This window comes from Megalops cyprinoides, chromosome 1, assembly GCF_013368585.1.
Source record: "Megalops cyprinoides isolate fMegCyp1 chromosome 1, fMegCyp1.pri, whole genome shotgun sequence".
In the NCBI taxonomy this organism is placed as follows: Eukaryota; Metazoa; Chordata; class Actinopteri; order Elopiformes; family Megalopidae; genus Megalops; species Megalops cyprinoides.
The window spans coordinates 71,543,519-71,560,023 of record NC_050583.1 but is presented as its reverse complement, the minus strand read 5'-3'; positions in this window follow the sequence as shown (position 1 = coordinate 71,560,023).

Sequence of the window (16,505 nt, the reverse complement as noted above, 5' to 3'; positions counted from 1 at the left end):
AGGACTTAACTGGAAACATGATCTGAGAAAATATGTGACTGTCTACCTATGAACTGACCTACTACCTACTTGAAAGAGTCCTGCAGAATTGTTCTTTTGCTGAATTTGCCTGACATAATTTGTCAGCACTGACCTGGTGGTGTGCAATACTTTAGGAATACACTTTTGTGAAGAAATGCATAAACATAGCAGGTGAGACACCTGCTGAAAAGGAGATACCCAGGGATGCTGAGGACAGCACACCAAACATTCAGACAGAACTATTGCTCAAGCCCCAGAGCAAAGCGTCACCACACCTGCAACAACCATGACTATGAAGCTTCATAGACTGAAAAGAATCCCACAATTTTCCAACTTTCCCAACAATTCAGCTATACCATGTGGTACATGTGTTGTGCTGTGTTGTGGTCAAAAGGTGAAAATGTGGAAAGTATGCCAACATTGGTATTTTGGCATATTTTGGGCTGTTTCATGATTCAAGATATCAGTATTACATTAAGCCAATACTAGTATTAAAACACAAATAAGAGCTAAGTATGAGAAGTGTTTTATTTGAATACATTACTGTTTTAATGAATTCATCGAAAGGAATGTATGAAAAGAGATCTAAAAAACAGTTCACGGTAACACATTTAAATTTTTGAGGATTTGAGTTAATTAAGGATATCTTTTACATTATTCTGCTGTCTCTCTGATGCACCACAGAATATACACCTCTGTGTCCCACTCTCACCAAAAATTGTACACAAATTGCTTCACAAAGTTGATATTTATGGTAGGGTTTGCAATTCTTCTGTGGACTTCTGAGCAGTGGAAGAAAGTAATATGGCATGAGTTGTTTAGTCCAGCGTTTCCTAAACCTCTCCTGGAGGACCCCTTGTCCTGCATGTTTTAGATCTCTCCCTGCTCCAACACAGCTGATTTAAATGGTCAGTTTGTTATTAAGCAGCTTCAGGAGTTCATAACGAGTTGATCATTTGAATAAGCTGTGTTGGAGTGGGGAGATTTAAAACATGGAGGACAAGGGGTCCTCCAGGAGCGGTTTGGGAAACGCTGGTTTAGTCGTATAGATTTTCCTACACCTGGATAAGTAATGTTATTAACAATAACCGTTTTTTTTTTTTTTTTTTTACAAGTAGCTAACATTGAGCGAGTGTTATGTTATGTGGATAACAGAGTCACTAGAATCAACTACGTTGCTGGGGTTTATTACCGTAAGATTTCTTGGGTTCGCAAGACGAGATATTCTATTCTTGCAGTAGCCAAAAATTATTGCTGGGACTGCGGATACTGAAGACACACTTTGTGGTGGGTGGAGTGGATTTTAAAGCTATTATTATTATTTTTTTACCGGGGAGCTCAGTCAGACCCATTGCGTGTTGTCAGTGATATTTGAAAGCAGGAAAGCGCCTCTGCAGTTTGGATGTAATGCATCACGTCTGTAGTCCAAGTCGAAGTCTCTCCCAAAATGTGTTTAAATGAGCTATAAAACAAATGTCGGGTAGCGTTCGTTGCCCTTCCTGTAAGTGCGTAGGGAGCCGGATAAAATCTCATCCACCCAGGACTAAGTGATTTAAAATCCTCCTTGGAGCCTTGGTTTTGCAGAGACGGTTTCCGCATGGATTATGACTGTTTTAGTGTTTGTATGTGTATCGGGTGGGGTCTTGTGTTTAATTTGATGTTACGCGGATCAGCGAACAAGCGCGTTTCGAACCGACGTTCTCACTGCTTACTGCCAACCCCTTACAGCCAGCGTCGTTACCAGTTGAGCTAAAGGCAAATTGCCCTTAGCCTGTCGGTAATAACGCTATTTAACCAGGTCTTGGGGAGTGACGTAACCGCTGCAACCGCTCGGCTACCTGCTACCCGCTACCTAAGGCTTTACGCAGGGCTCACACGGGCTAATCACACAGCTCTGCTACATATGGGCTATTAAAAACGCTGGGACCAACGTCTTTCCGTGCAGCACCTTCGCTACGATGAAACAGAGGACCGTGGAGCGTAGTTTATCTAATCCTCCACCTAATACCCAATACTATTATTCGTCTCCTTAGTAGTAGTAGTAGAAAACCCCTCATCCGATAAAATGCACCCATTTCAGTGCAAGAATGTGTTTTAAAATGGAAAAACTCAACGCTATACGGTGCTAATTTTTATCTTGTAGGTACGCCTTTGTTTTAAAATGGAAAAATTCAACTCTGTATAGTACTATTTTTTCGGGTTGGTACACTTAGAAACGAAACTCTTCATCCAATTTCTGAAGACCGAAAATGAAGAGCCTAACCACTTCAAGATCTCTTATACAAGAGAGTTTCCTGTTGAATGTGAGTCTGGTATTCTGCGCAGGCACACAGATTTTGAGTACTTAGGAAATGACTCACACAAGATGAACTTTACGCGTGGGTGTGGGCGATTTTAAAACAAGGCAGATATTATTCTGGATGACTCATTCAAATGGTAGCGCTGTAAACGTGAGCATAGCCCTGCTTTGTCACAGGCAAACTCGGGAATACTCTTCGGGATTTTACAGGACAAGATGATTTCAAACACCATTTTTCCTGTGCTGTACGGGATTATCCTTGTGACGGGAGGGAAACTCTGTGGAACGAACGCACATGAAAGTAAGAGTTTAGAGGTCTGCGTTTAAGTCTGTTTTTCTATATAATATTGTCAAAATACTGTTTAGAAGACGCAGAGTAAGAATAGCAGATGTCACGAACATTTTTATTTCACTTCTTGTCGTTAAAGTTAAGATGCGACTTTGGTCTGAAAGAGTAAATGGTTACTTTCAGAAATCCGTGATCAGATGCAGTTCTATCAAGCGGTTCCGCATTCCCATTCCTTTATTTCACTATGAAATGCGTTGGTGCAGATGTTGAGGATTTGTGTGCCAGGGCTAGTAGGCGTTATCATCACCATTGTCATTCAGACACCTCGAGTCTTCGTAACCTCTGTGTGAAATGAGCTTCCCAGTCAGAGCAACGTTTCACCACTATATCCCTGGAGGTATACTGTTGTATAGTGTGTTTTGTTAAAAAACTTTCGATTTATTTGGGGTTGACTGGCTTTGAATCCTGGTCTGGGTTTGACATTACCTCTTAGTTAATTTTCATAGTTAACTTTCATAAGTAATTCAATAATGTGGGTGATGCTCGTTGATACCGTTTAATTGTTAATTCGTTGTTAATTACATTACATTCATAAAATATTGACAATTTGTAATGTCATTAGTTTTATTTTATTGTTTTGTAGAGTCACTACTGAAGTATACACTTCTTACTTTTTCCAGCACCCATCTTGTCATTTATAAAATGTGAGTCATGGACAGGCATTGAAATAAGGATTAATAATGTTTAAAATGCCTTTCTCTGAGTGGATAGAGATGTGGAATATGAATATCCTTCAAGTGTTGTGATTCATTTTTTGTATTGTGTTTTTCTTCATTGACCTCCTCATGAACACTTTTGACTATTGACTGTAAGACATCTTAGTCTGAAAATACAGTAACAATACTTTGTAATGATGTGTAATCCTTAAAGATGCATCTTAACAAATATGCTATCACACAACTGGTGACTGCTTGAGAACTCCTCAGCAAAAGTATGTTACAAGAAGTTTAGGAGAAAGGATGGTTTACATGTTTGCTACTCTAATCTTAATAAATATGTCATTTGTTGTTTATGCAACATAAAACTTTGAATAAGTTTGTCCTCATAAAAAAAATCTTTGTTTATATTTATCATTGGAGCCTAATGATATGTGTAGATTTAACAATTAAGTGGGAATTAATCATGCAAAAATCCCTTGCGTGCATGGTGAGAATGTCAAGATTCCTCTCAGGGGAGATTTTGTCATCTTTCAGTTGTTTCAGTTACACTTCCCTGGAAGCTTTGATTCAGTATCCTTCCCCAGGGAGTAGCTAGTGCAAAATAAATTTGATCCTCCTCTTTCCTGTAAACCTCATTGAGTGACGTTGATGTTACGTAGAACTGTTTTTCCCCAGTTTCCTGCACACTCATTTCATAACCTGTCTTTACGTCAAACTGCTCCACAGTGCGACTCACTCATTCTGTACCTGTGACCATATGTCTGACAAAAATGGAACCACTGTCAGAGGTTCTGAAACTGTTCTCAACCCATCTAATAAGCGAATTGTTTTTCTCAAACCTACCAATTATGAAAAGTAAAACATCTTAAAGTCTCTTCAAATATTAACTTAAAAATCACATGCCAAAATAATTCTAGTAATTTTAGTTTCAGCTACCAGAGGCCCTCATAATTCCTGGAGGATGAATATTAAAGACCCCTGCAAATACTATACTGTATAGTATGTGCAACTGTTTTTCATGACAACACAACCACATTTTCAGATTGGAAGGCTGTGTATCATTGATCATAATTTACTGCTACTTTAGTACTGTATATGAGTAGCTCAACCACTAATACCTAGCACATGCCATCTGTCTCACAAAAACACTAACTCTTTCATAATATGTACTCACCTGCACACACTTGTGCTTTTAAACTGTACCACTAGTGGGTTACATGAAATGAACTAGCTTGATTCACACCCTGGGAAGTGCATCAGCACCTAACCCCAATGGAATTTCCCGACTCACTTCTGAAGAACTAGAAACCCACAAAGCCTCCCCAGACGATTACCACTGGGATTAACTTAGCCTGACCTTTGCTCAAGGAAGTCAGACTTGTCATAATTTAAAAATTACACTTTATTAACAAGGTGACATATCCAGTACATTTTCATTAAAATGTCTGTTTAAATTAGAATGTAATGCTTGTGAGAAAAGTCTGTATATTTCCTTGAATGCGAGGCTTCTCTCCAATAATCTATGATCTCTAAAGATGTTAAAGCTTCAGACGTACTGCTGTCCTAATTTTCTTTACTTTCAACCAGATTGTCTTAAACTATGACCCACCAAATGGTTTACACCAGTGAAAAAAACAGTGTTTCTTTGGGGGTCTCCCAGATTTTAAATAACGTGCATGCATACACACAAACACCAGCACATATGTTTCTCTCACAACTATATGGCTACAATTAAATAAATTACCATTTTTTTCTTGACATTTAACAGGTTTGTTAGTCATGCAGATAGGTTTACACATTTGATGCAAACAGCTAGTTCTCTGAACACAATAATAGGTTAATAAGAGACTTGCAGAGCATCACCTACATTACATAATTTGTATAGGAAAAATGCCAGGAGCATTTTACGTTACATAGATAGGTGCCTGGACATCTCTCGCATCACACACAAAAACTGATAACAGTTCATTTCCACTAAGTAATTGAGTCTGACGAATGGTATTACAATACTAGAACATCAGAACTTCTCAGAGTCCTTCAGAGTTTGAGAATGGAGCAATTTATCTGGAATCTATTGAAGTAAAAAGCTTCAGGCTATTATGCAGATGTAGATGTAAAAATTAAGTTGCATGTATGCAAGTTATTATAGAAGACAGATTTTATGCCATTTTAATAAAACCAAAAACATTGTAACTAAAGATTCAAATGACTGAAGTCTGTAACAAGAATCACTGTGGGAGTAATCAATAAAGTAATAATACAGGAGAGGGTGTGAGGTCATGAGGTACGTCAGTGTAATGGGTGTGGGTCAGCGAGCAAGCGAATTTCGAACCAGGATTCTCACTGCTCGCTGCCAACCCCTCACGCCCAGCGTCGTTGCCAGTTGAGCTAAAGGCAAATTTCCCCTAGCCTGTCAGCAACAACGCTATTTAACCAGGTCTCAGGGAGTGATGTAACCGCTGCAACCGTTCGGCTACCTGCTACCCGCTACCTAAGGCTTTTACGCAGGGCTCACATGAGCTACACACTAAAGTTCTGCCACATCAGCATCACCAAGTGCCAATAATCATAATAATGGACACCCTCGAGTATAATATTGGTTTTATAAGACTGATCCACATGCTTTTTCTTCTTCAAATACTTGTAAATAGAGGCAGAATTCACTGTAAGTTTCATAGTATTATACATTACACTTCTTTACACCAATGAAATTATAATGATCAATTACCTTACAACACTACCTAGTTAATTAAAATCCAAGAAAGTACAGTACAAAGGTTAAATTTGTTTCAAGCTGTATCTGTTCTATTGTGAACAATTTTAAAAGACTGGATATGTCAAAATTAGGTTACCAAAGTACACTATATAGCCAAAAATATGTGGACACCCCTCCTAATTATTGAGTTCAGGTGTTTCAGCCACACCGAATGTTAACAGGTGCATGAAATCAAGCACATAGCCATTCAATCTTCATAGACAAACCTTGGAAGTAGAATGGGTGATACTGGAGAGCTCAGTGGCTTTAAATGTGGCACCGTCATAGGATGCCATCTTTGCCACAAGTCACTTCACGAAATTTCTGCCCTGCAAGATCTGCCCCGGTCAACTGTAAGTGTTATTATTGTCAAGTGGAAGCATCTAGGAGCAACCACAGCTCAGCCATGAAGCGGTAAACTTACAGAGCGGGGCTGCCGAGTGCTGAAGCACATAACATGTAAAAACCACCTATCCTCTGTTGATCAAGCATGTAGCACTTAAAAACCACCTATCCTCTGTTGAATCACTCACTACAGAGTTCCAAGCTGTCTCTGGCTGCAACATCTGCACAAGAACTGTGTGTCGGGAGTTTCATGAAATGGATTTCCATATCTGAGCAGCTGCACACAAGCCCAACATTACTATGTGCAATGCCAAGCAATGGCTTGAGTGGTGCAAAGCACACCACCACTGGACTCTGGAGCAGTGGAAACACGTTCTCTGGAGTGATCAATCACGCTTCACTATCTGGTAGACTGATGGACGAATCTGGGTTTGGCAGATGCCAGGACAGGGCTACCTACCGGAATGCACAGTGCCTCCTGTAAAGTTTGTTGGAGGAGGGATAATGGTCTGGGGCTGTTTTTCAAGGTTTGAGTTAGGCCCCTTAGTTCCAGTGAAGGGTAACATTAATGCTACAGCATACAAAGACATTTTAGACAACTGAATGATGGTCCCAGTTTCCCCCAGACACCCATCATTTCAAACATTGGTTTTCACCAAGAACAACACTATATAACAGGCTATATCACTCTATCACTCTGAATTTTGTGAGAAAGCACTTATAAAGGCCTGAAAGTGTTATATTCATTGGCCTTCAGGTCTTCCAGTGTCAGGGTTGTTTTTTTTTTTACCAGATTAGGCAGATAAAATTGACATTCAAATTACATGTACTTTCAACATTTTTTTTTGCCTCTTTCCTCTTCTACTTGTACTGAGGAATGAAATCATGAATACTACTGGATAGTGTACATATTGTGTACATTATTAAGATTATAAAAGTAATTGCAAAAAATGCAAATACCTGTCTAAGTAATCATAGGAAATTTTGTTGGACATAGGCTGTTTTCTACATTTTCAACATAACTGAAAAGCCCCTCCCTGGGAAATCCATGATCTGGAGAGGTTACCATTAATTTGAGAGGGTTTATCATTAAGACATATAGAGGATATCCTCCCTCTAAAAAAAGAAAAGGATAATCAAGACTTTTCCAAATGTTCTTGCCTTTATGCTTCTTGTTTCAAAAAAGGAGGTGATAGAAGCAACACACTGAGGGAAAGGATGTGGTTTTATAATTAAAAGCAAAAACCACATATGAATGCACTTGCTCACTTGCTAGCATAGCATCTAATATTGTTGACTCTGCATATGGCTTTTTGCTTGTGTTGTACTCACTTGTAAGTCACTTGAGATAAAAGCATCTGCCAAATGAACAAATGCAAATGTAAATGCTAGCACATACAGTCATAGTAACATGCACACAATCTCAAAAGATCACTGCAGCATTGTGATGTCAGATGCACATGTTAGAATATTTAGACTATGAATGTTCTATCCATGGTGCATGCTTTGCTCACAACCAAATGCAACAAAAAGAATGTTGCCTTTCATTTTAACAGAACGCTGTGTCAACAACACTCTGGGGACTGGAAAGGATAATACTAATATACAGAGTCTTTTTGGGGGGTTTTGATGATCACGCACAGACAGCTGTTTTCTTGTCATTTCCTAGTCTGCTAATCTGCCATCGGAGATGTTGGCTATTCTTGAAGCTATTCCTCACAACAATGGGAAAATATTCTACAACAGACAATATAGTTAAATTCTAATATTTGAATTAGTGGAAAATCATCCTTTTGGAAGAAGATATTTGACAGTGGTATAGCATTTCTCAACAACATTGTGAATGAAGAAGTATGTTATGACTCATAAACAACTTCATAATCATAAACAACAATCAAAGTGTATGGCAAAATCTGCTCTGGATTCAAATTTAACCAACTGCCTGCTGCCCTGCCACCAAAATGGAAACAAAAATTAATAATACTAAGGTATTAATCTGTCAGCCAAGTATTAAGAACTTAAAGTGTCTGGGAAAGCTTAAGATAAACTAATATATAAATCATGCTTAACATCTAAATCATGAATAAAAACTCCAAGTGGAATCTTGGAAAATGTGTCAGACTGCAGATTGGTAAAGTTTTGAATCTTATAAATCCATGATTGACTCTTCTTTAAAATATTTTAAGATAAGACACAAATTAATGCAAAGTTTTAGCAATACAACAAATGCTTAAAGTCTGGGGTAGTGAACTGTCGATTTACTGCAGAGTCTGTCAAGGAGAAATTGAAACAATTGCTCATTTATTCTGGAATAGTCCATTTGTAGCCCTTTTCTGGGTTCAAGCTCAGAGGCTTGTCACTAGTAGAAATAAGCACTTAACATGAGATTTATTTATATGATTGTCAGGAAATCTCAGGGAAGGTAATAAATCAATAAATAATTTAGTTATTCTGGGAAAATATTTGTCATTAAAGCAACATTAGGACTGTAATTACACTTGAATAGATTTCTTAAACACCAGTTTATTTTAGAAGGTGATTTTGCACTTGGACACCACTTCATTTTATAGGGATATATTGCAAACAACTTGGACAATGGGACACAATCAGTCTAGGACAGGGTTGGGAACTGCTGGAAATATTTACATAAAACCTTCATATGTATGTGTATTATGGGTGCGTGTATGAATCAAAGAAACTATATGACAGTGTACATGTTTGTTTATATGTAACAATGTACATGTTAATGGTAGTTTGAATTGAGTGGCCATAATAATATGAAATTAAGGTGACGAGAATGTCAGTTTATAGTGTTATTACCTTATTACCTGTTAATTAGAGTTGATATCCATTCCTTATTCCTAGAGTATATTAATCTAGTTTTGTTTTGTTTTCTGTTTTGTTTATTTGTTTTGTTTTCCTTGAGTGTTTTCTGTTTGATTCTGTTGTACTTGTAATCTATATCTTTCTTTTTCACAATAATATTAATAATAAAAAAATTACAGTACATCATGACAATGCCCTATGATGTCCATGCAGTGTAACCTAGCACACCAGCAGTACAGTGTTGGCTTGTTCAGTTATTGCTACCGATAAAGTAACAAAGTAGCTCACCAACTCCTGTCAATCAAATTTTCACTGACTATGAAAGAATGGGTTATATGCACAAGCTGGTGGGTGAATGGCCAACATTTGGTTTTCTAGGTAACATTAGCAAGCCATTGATAGATGGTCGAATTGGGAATCCAGTAGTATCAGCAGTCAGAAACCACCTGAGTGTTTCTTGCTAGAGGGATGTCTCTGCTAACATCAGGATTTATCGTAGCAGTGTCAGTTTCCCCTCATAAATATTATGAACAAAATTTACTGTTTGTGCCCCCCCTCCCCCTCCAAGTTCAAGTGACACCTACATCTATGACTGATCTGTGCATTATTTAGATGGTCACAAAGTGGATACAGATACTACACAGAAACATTGAACAAAATTCATTTTGCATAGTTTTGGATAGTTGTGAGTTGGAATAATACAGCTGAGACACATATATATGGAGAGTATGAGATTTGTGATTGTGAGTATCTTGTCAAGTTTGTACACTGAAAGCATTTGTGTTAGATTACATTCATTTAGCAGACACTCTTATGTAGAGCAACGTCCAGCACAAAAGAGTAACAGGTCAGACCAGGCTAACAACACTCCAACTCCTAGCTGGCAACGGGGGTGCTTGCATCAAAATGCAGTTAAAGTCCGTTACAGTGCGCATGGGCATGAACATAACATCAGCTCTGACAGAGGCAGCGGGAATTGATTAAACTAGTAGTATTAGCTAGCCAGCCCATTAACATAATATTGTGTTTTTGTATGATTACCATTGACATAATATATCACAATAAATAAACATTTCAAGCTCTCTTTGGGGCCCTCTGGTGGCCACGGGGGCCCCATGCAGGCGCTTAGTTTGCTTATGCGTCGGGCTGGCCCTGTTGCAAACAAACACATAGCTATCTAGCTACAATGAAAACAACGTAGAAAGCTAGATAGCTTGCTAGCTAATTTGGCTTTCATGCACTTTGCTCAGCTGTCATGTTACTAAGAGCTAGCAAGCTATCAAACTAATAAAGCCTCATCACGTCTCTTCTGACCAAATAGTAAATAACAAAAACAAAAAACATCAGTATCGGCTATCGGCCAAATTGTTATTTTAAACATTGGTATCGGTATCGGCCCAGAATTTCACAATCGGTGCATCCCTAGTATGAAGGGGCTGTCCCATTCATTGTCTTATTGTCAGGACTCAGGCACGGACTCAGACGCGGACCACGAGTGCTCCAATTCCAGGCGTTTATTAGCAGAATCGTCAAACAAGCAGGCAGTCCAAAACAGGCAGGGTCAAAATACCAGGTAGGCAGTCCAAGGGCAAAACAAGGATCAAAACAGAAACAGGCAGGGTCAAACCTTGAAGGCAGGCAGATCAGGCAATCAGGACAGAAGGGCAGGCAAAAAAACGATGTTGAGGAACAGGCAAGGCAAAAACCAGCGAAATCCAAACAGGGAAACAGGCGGGAAACGAGACAGGCAGAAACACTGAAACGATCTGGCAAACAACACAGAGACAAGCAGGGTAGATATAGGGCTGGGCTGATAAGGTGATGGGAAGCAGGTGTGCAGGCAGGCAGGTGGAGACAATCAGGTGGGCGGAGACAGGGCGGAGAGCGGGGCAGGGCTAGAACACAAGGAAAAACAAAAAGCACATGGACAGGGAAAAACAAACAACAGCTAGGGGGCGGGGGCCCTGACACTTATATGCCAGCACTAAGGTTTTGAACTTGATGCCAGCAATAACAGGAAGCCAATGCAGTCAGGTGAGGAGGGGTGTAATGACTACATGTAGGGAGATGGTAGACAAGTCATAGATATTGTCATTCTGGTTTAGTTGTAGGGGTTTGATGGCACAGGCAGGAAGACAAGTAAACAGGAAGTTATAGCAGTCCAGGCGAGAGAGAGGACCAGGGTCTGAACTAGGAGTCTTTGGATGTTGTACAAAAAGAATCTGCATGCCCGACTCACTGCTGCAACTTGAGAGAAGTACAGTTGGCTATGAAGTATTATGACAAGGCTTTTGACAGTGCTATTGGTGAATTGGCTTGCATAATCTAGAGTGAGGGTGACGTCTTGAAACAAGGAGGACTTGGATGGGATGTAAAGCATCTCAGTCTTAGCCAGGTTAAGCTTTAGGTGGTGGTTCACCATCCATCCACCAAATGTCCTTCAGGCAAGCTGAGTTGCGCGTAGAGATCTGTGTGTCAGATGGCGCAAAAGTAAGGAAAAGATGCATGTCATCAGGTTAAGTGGTATGTAAAGCCATGGGAGGAGATGACAGAGCCAAGAGATTGCATGTAAAGAGAGAAGAGGAAGGGGCTAAGTACAGAGCCTTGAGGGGCTCCTGTAGGCAGGCTGTTGGGTTTAGACAACCCACCATTCCAGGACATCCTGAAAGAGCGTCCAGAGAGGTAGGATTGGATCCAAAGAAAGGCGATGTCAGCGATCCCCAAAGTAGCTAGGGTAGACAGAAGAGTGTGGTCCACTGTATCAAAGGCTCCAGAAAGGTCCAGATAAATCAAGGCTGAGGACAGGGAGGATGCTGTAATAGATATTACACACTTGATTAAAAGGTCATAACTTTTTCTGGAAGGGATATGATGGCTAAGGCGTGTTTGTTCAATTTAGTGCTGTGAACACTGAAACCATCTCAATTCAATCAAAAGAAATGGAAATGCATGTTAGTGATATTAACAGTTGTACCTAAGCTAGTGGTGTTTACAGATGTAGCACAAGTGAAACAAGTGTTATTGCTTTTTAATTAATATTTTAATTGTCTAATCTTCAGACACAGTTGCTATATACATGTGTATGTCATGTTGAAGGTATATTTGATCTTATTTCTTTTGTAGCTTTATTTCTTTTTGTATTGGTATTTTGGATGCCCAATGATTTTTCTTCCAATTTGTTATGCCCAATTAGGTCATTATTCTGCTGCCCATTCCTCCAACCACCATTAACAGTCAGGGAAAGTGCAGGCAAACATATGCTCTCTCCTGACATACATGAAATCAGCCACAGCTTCTCTTCACATCACAGTCCAGCAGTTGAGCTAGCACAGACATGAGTCAGAGGAAGACACTTCATGTGCACATTCAGGCAAGCAGACTGTGGCTCCCCAGTGTAATACTACATGTATTAGGTGTATTAGGGTATATAACTGTGAATTAACTTATAACTGTGAATTGACATTTTAAAGTGTTATAATATGTTCTCCCACAGTCTTTGAATAGAAGAGGCCAGTATTTGCCACAAAAAAAGACTGCATTAGTTGCCTGCGAACTGATGTGATTGGTTAGGGGTACTTAAATGCATAAGTGATGCTCATTCTTCGTAGAAGGCATTTTAAGACATCTTTATGCTGTTCGTTAGTCAGCCTTCATAAAGGTTGGTGCTGTATTTCTCTATAATGATTTTAGAATACATTTATTTTTGTTTGCATTGGGGTAGCAGTGGACCGTAGTGGTAAGGAGCAGGGCTCATAACAGAAAGGTTGCTGGTTCGTTCACTGTGACGCTGCTGCTGTACCCTTGGGCAAGGTACTTAACCCAGAATTACCTCAGTAAATATTCAGCTATATGAATGGATGACCTGTAAAACTGTAATCTTTGTATGCTACTCTAGATAAGAGCATCTGCTAAAATTCCAGTAATGTAATGCCATATATGAGGTCTGTCTAAATTTTACATCTGATTTTCTTCCCTCCCTACAGGTCAATGCAACAAAGCTGAGTTTTGGAATTCTGATGTTGACCAGTGTGTGCCCTGCACTACATGCATAAAATACCCCAAAACCCCATCATGTGAAACATGTAAGTATGAATAAATGTTCTATAGAAAATATCCTGAGGTTTGTGGCATCCATGTAGTTGTACCATTCTCTAACTTACATTGCTTGACAGCAGAGCCATTACGGAATTCACGTTATATACTTATTCTCAACCCTAAAACACAGTCCTGGGTTTAAAAAAAGACCCACAACAATTTGATGAAAAATAAATTTACAGATTTATTATAGAATATATATTGTATATAAGAAGAGAATTGCAGTACATTGCAGTGCCCACAGAGCAATGGTGGAAAACATATTGCAAGACTTGTGAAAAGTATAATCATAATCTTACAATATCCTAATACATTGTTCACATACACCCTAATAGATATATTACAATTTAAAAAAGGTTTTGTATATTTTGCTGATAAAGGAAGTGGACAATCAGGCATCTTACATTACATTACATGCATTTATCAGACGCTCTTAACCAGAGTGACTTCCAGCACAATAGAACATGAGTGCATCCATTCAATTTAAATGAGTAACAGTGACAGATCAGGTTCAACAACACTCCCAGACCAGTGAGTGTGAGCATAACACTATTTGAGCCCTACCACAAGTTAGCGGAAGCCAAGTATACTATGATACAACAGTGCCTAAAATAGAATCCAAAATACATTACAATACTACACATAAAATAAGTATCAAATACTAGAGGTATCACGTGTTAGGGGCAGGGACTGAAGTGGAACCCAGATACAGTCTGAAGAGGTGGATCTTCAGTCTGCTTCAGAAGAAGGCCAGTGATTCCACTGTCCTAACCTCCGTGGGGAGTTCATTCCACCACTGTGGGACTAGTACAGGCAGGGATAGTGTCTGAGAAGAGCGACCCTCTCAAGTCAGGGCAGTTAGTTGCCTGTAGATGCAGAGCGCGACGATCTTGAGGGAACATAGAGTCTGGAGAGTGGTCATAGGTATGATAGGGCTTTCCCATTCACTGTCCTGTATGCCAGCACCAAGGTTTTGAACTTGATGCGAGCCGAGCGATAACAGGAAGCCAATGAAGTGAGGTGAGGAGGGGAGTAACTTGTTTATGTTTAGGGAAATTATTCACAAGTCATGCAGCAGCAAATCTGGATTAATGGTAGAGCACAGCAAGGCAGGCAAGCAAAGAGGTAGTTACAGTAGATCAGGCATGAGAGGGCCAGGGCTTGAACTAGGAGCCATGTTGAATACAAAGTGAGATAGGGGCGGATCCTTGGTATGTTGTACAAGAAGAATCTGCAAGCCTGACTCACCCCTGTCATCTGAGAGGAGATGGACAGTTGGCTATCAAGCATTACACTGAAGCATTTGACAGTGCTATTGGTGGTAAGGCTTGTAGAGTCGAGGCTGAGGGAGAGGTCTTGAAACAGGGAGGACATGGATGAGAAGAAAAGCGTCTCAGTTTTAGCCAGGTTAAGCTTTAGGTGGTGGTCCATCATCCACTGTAAAATGTCTTTCAGGCAAGCTCTGAGAGAGTAAGGCAGTCTCTGTGGAATGAACAGCCCTGAAGCCAGACTGAAAAGGGTCAAGAAGGTTGTTCTGGAAGAGAAAGGAGGATAACTGGTTAGCCACAGCTTGTTCCAGTGTTTGAAACAGAAACGGAAGAAGACCGGCCAATAGTTCTGGACAGCAAATGGGTCCGGAGTCCTTTTCTTCTGCAGGGCCTGCACTAGTCATAGTTTGCCACCTCCCCGAGGGGGGTGTCAGGGAATTATTTAATGTTAGTGTATTCGCCCACACTGTGTGATGAGGTGAACTCATTGTATTTAGTTTGCTAACCAGCTAAGCTAACTTGCTAACCTGGCCAGCTAGCTACCTTATAGCTCAGTTCAGGAGTGGTTGATGTTTAAGAAACACATGTATATTGATGAGGTCATTTATAGTCAAACGACATCTCCCACAAGGAAGACCACTGCACCACTGCACATGTAACAAATGCAAAAGGGATCCGCAACTCTGTACGCAGGGTTGGGGAGTAATGGAATGTATGTAACAGCGTTACGTATTTAAAATACAAAATATGAGTAACTGTATACCATAACAGTTACCATTTAAATTGATGGTAATCAAATTAGTTACAATTTAAAAATATTTAGATTACTGAAGGGGTTACATTGGATTTTTTTCATTTGTTTTTTTCATTTAATGTTTATTCAGTTGGAAAATCTATCCAATGATAGGCAACTCCGGGGTGTATCTCCCATATGCCCCTCACGAAAAAAAAAAGAAGAAAAAAGCGTGCAGCCTGCCTTACACACAAGACAGTAGAATGGAGAGTGAGACAGAAAGCATCCAGCGCAACGCGTTTATGTCATGGAAATACCGGGACCATTTTACTTTCAAATTTGGCAAAGGTTGCTACATAACAGTACAATGCAAGCTGTGTTTGTCAGCAACCAAACCGCTATCCGTTTCAAAAGAGTCAACCTCTAACCTGAAGAAGCATCTAGAAGTAAGTTCTCTTTTTCATTATTTAAGCTAATATTGATCGCTAGCTAGCTGATCTTACATAGTTTGGCTGCACTGGATTAGCTATTCAGCTAGCTAGTAGGCTAGTAGGTATAGTATTAAAGCTAACTAGCTAACGAGTAGATACAGTGAAAAAACAAGTGAAATTTCACATTCAAAACTGCGATTACTCCAACAATTTTACACTATGCATGTTATACATTAAATTGTTAAACTACTCCTTTCTCACTCACAATGTATTTAGGGTGGCTCGTGCCTTTTCTAACTCATGTTTTCATGTGATGTACAGTTTTTGAATTAACATTTACAGTTCTGAAGAAACTGCGATGAAATGCCCATAGACTTAACATGGGGTTGCCAAAATGTTAGCCACAATAATGCTAAGTGAACATTCTGAAAATAACCGCTCAGAACCGGATGAACATTTTTTAAAAAACTGTTAAGAAAAGTAATCCAAAGTATTTAGATTACGTTACTTACCTTGAGTAATCTAACAAAATATGTTACAAATTACATTTTAGGGCAAGTATTCTGTAATTTGTTGTGGAATACATATTAAAAGTAACCCTCCCAACCCTGTCTGTAAGTGAGCTCTGAACCCCTGGTCTTGTTACTAAACTCTAATCACCAACATCATTACTAGTTGAGCTGAATTTAGTTTGGCTTTAGCTTCATAGGCAATGACACTAACT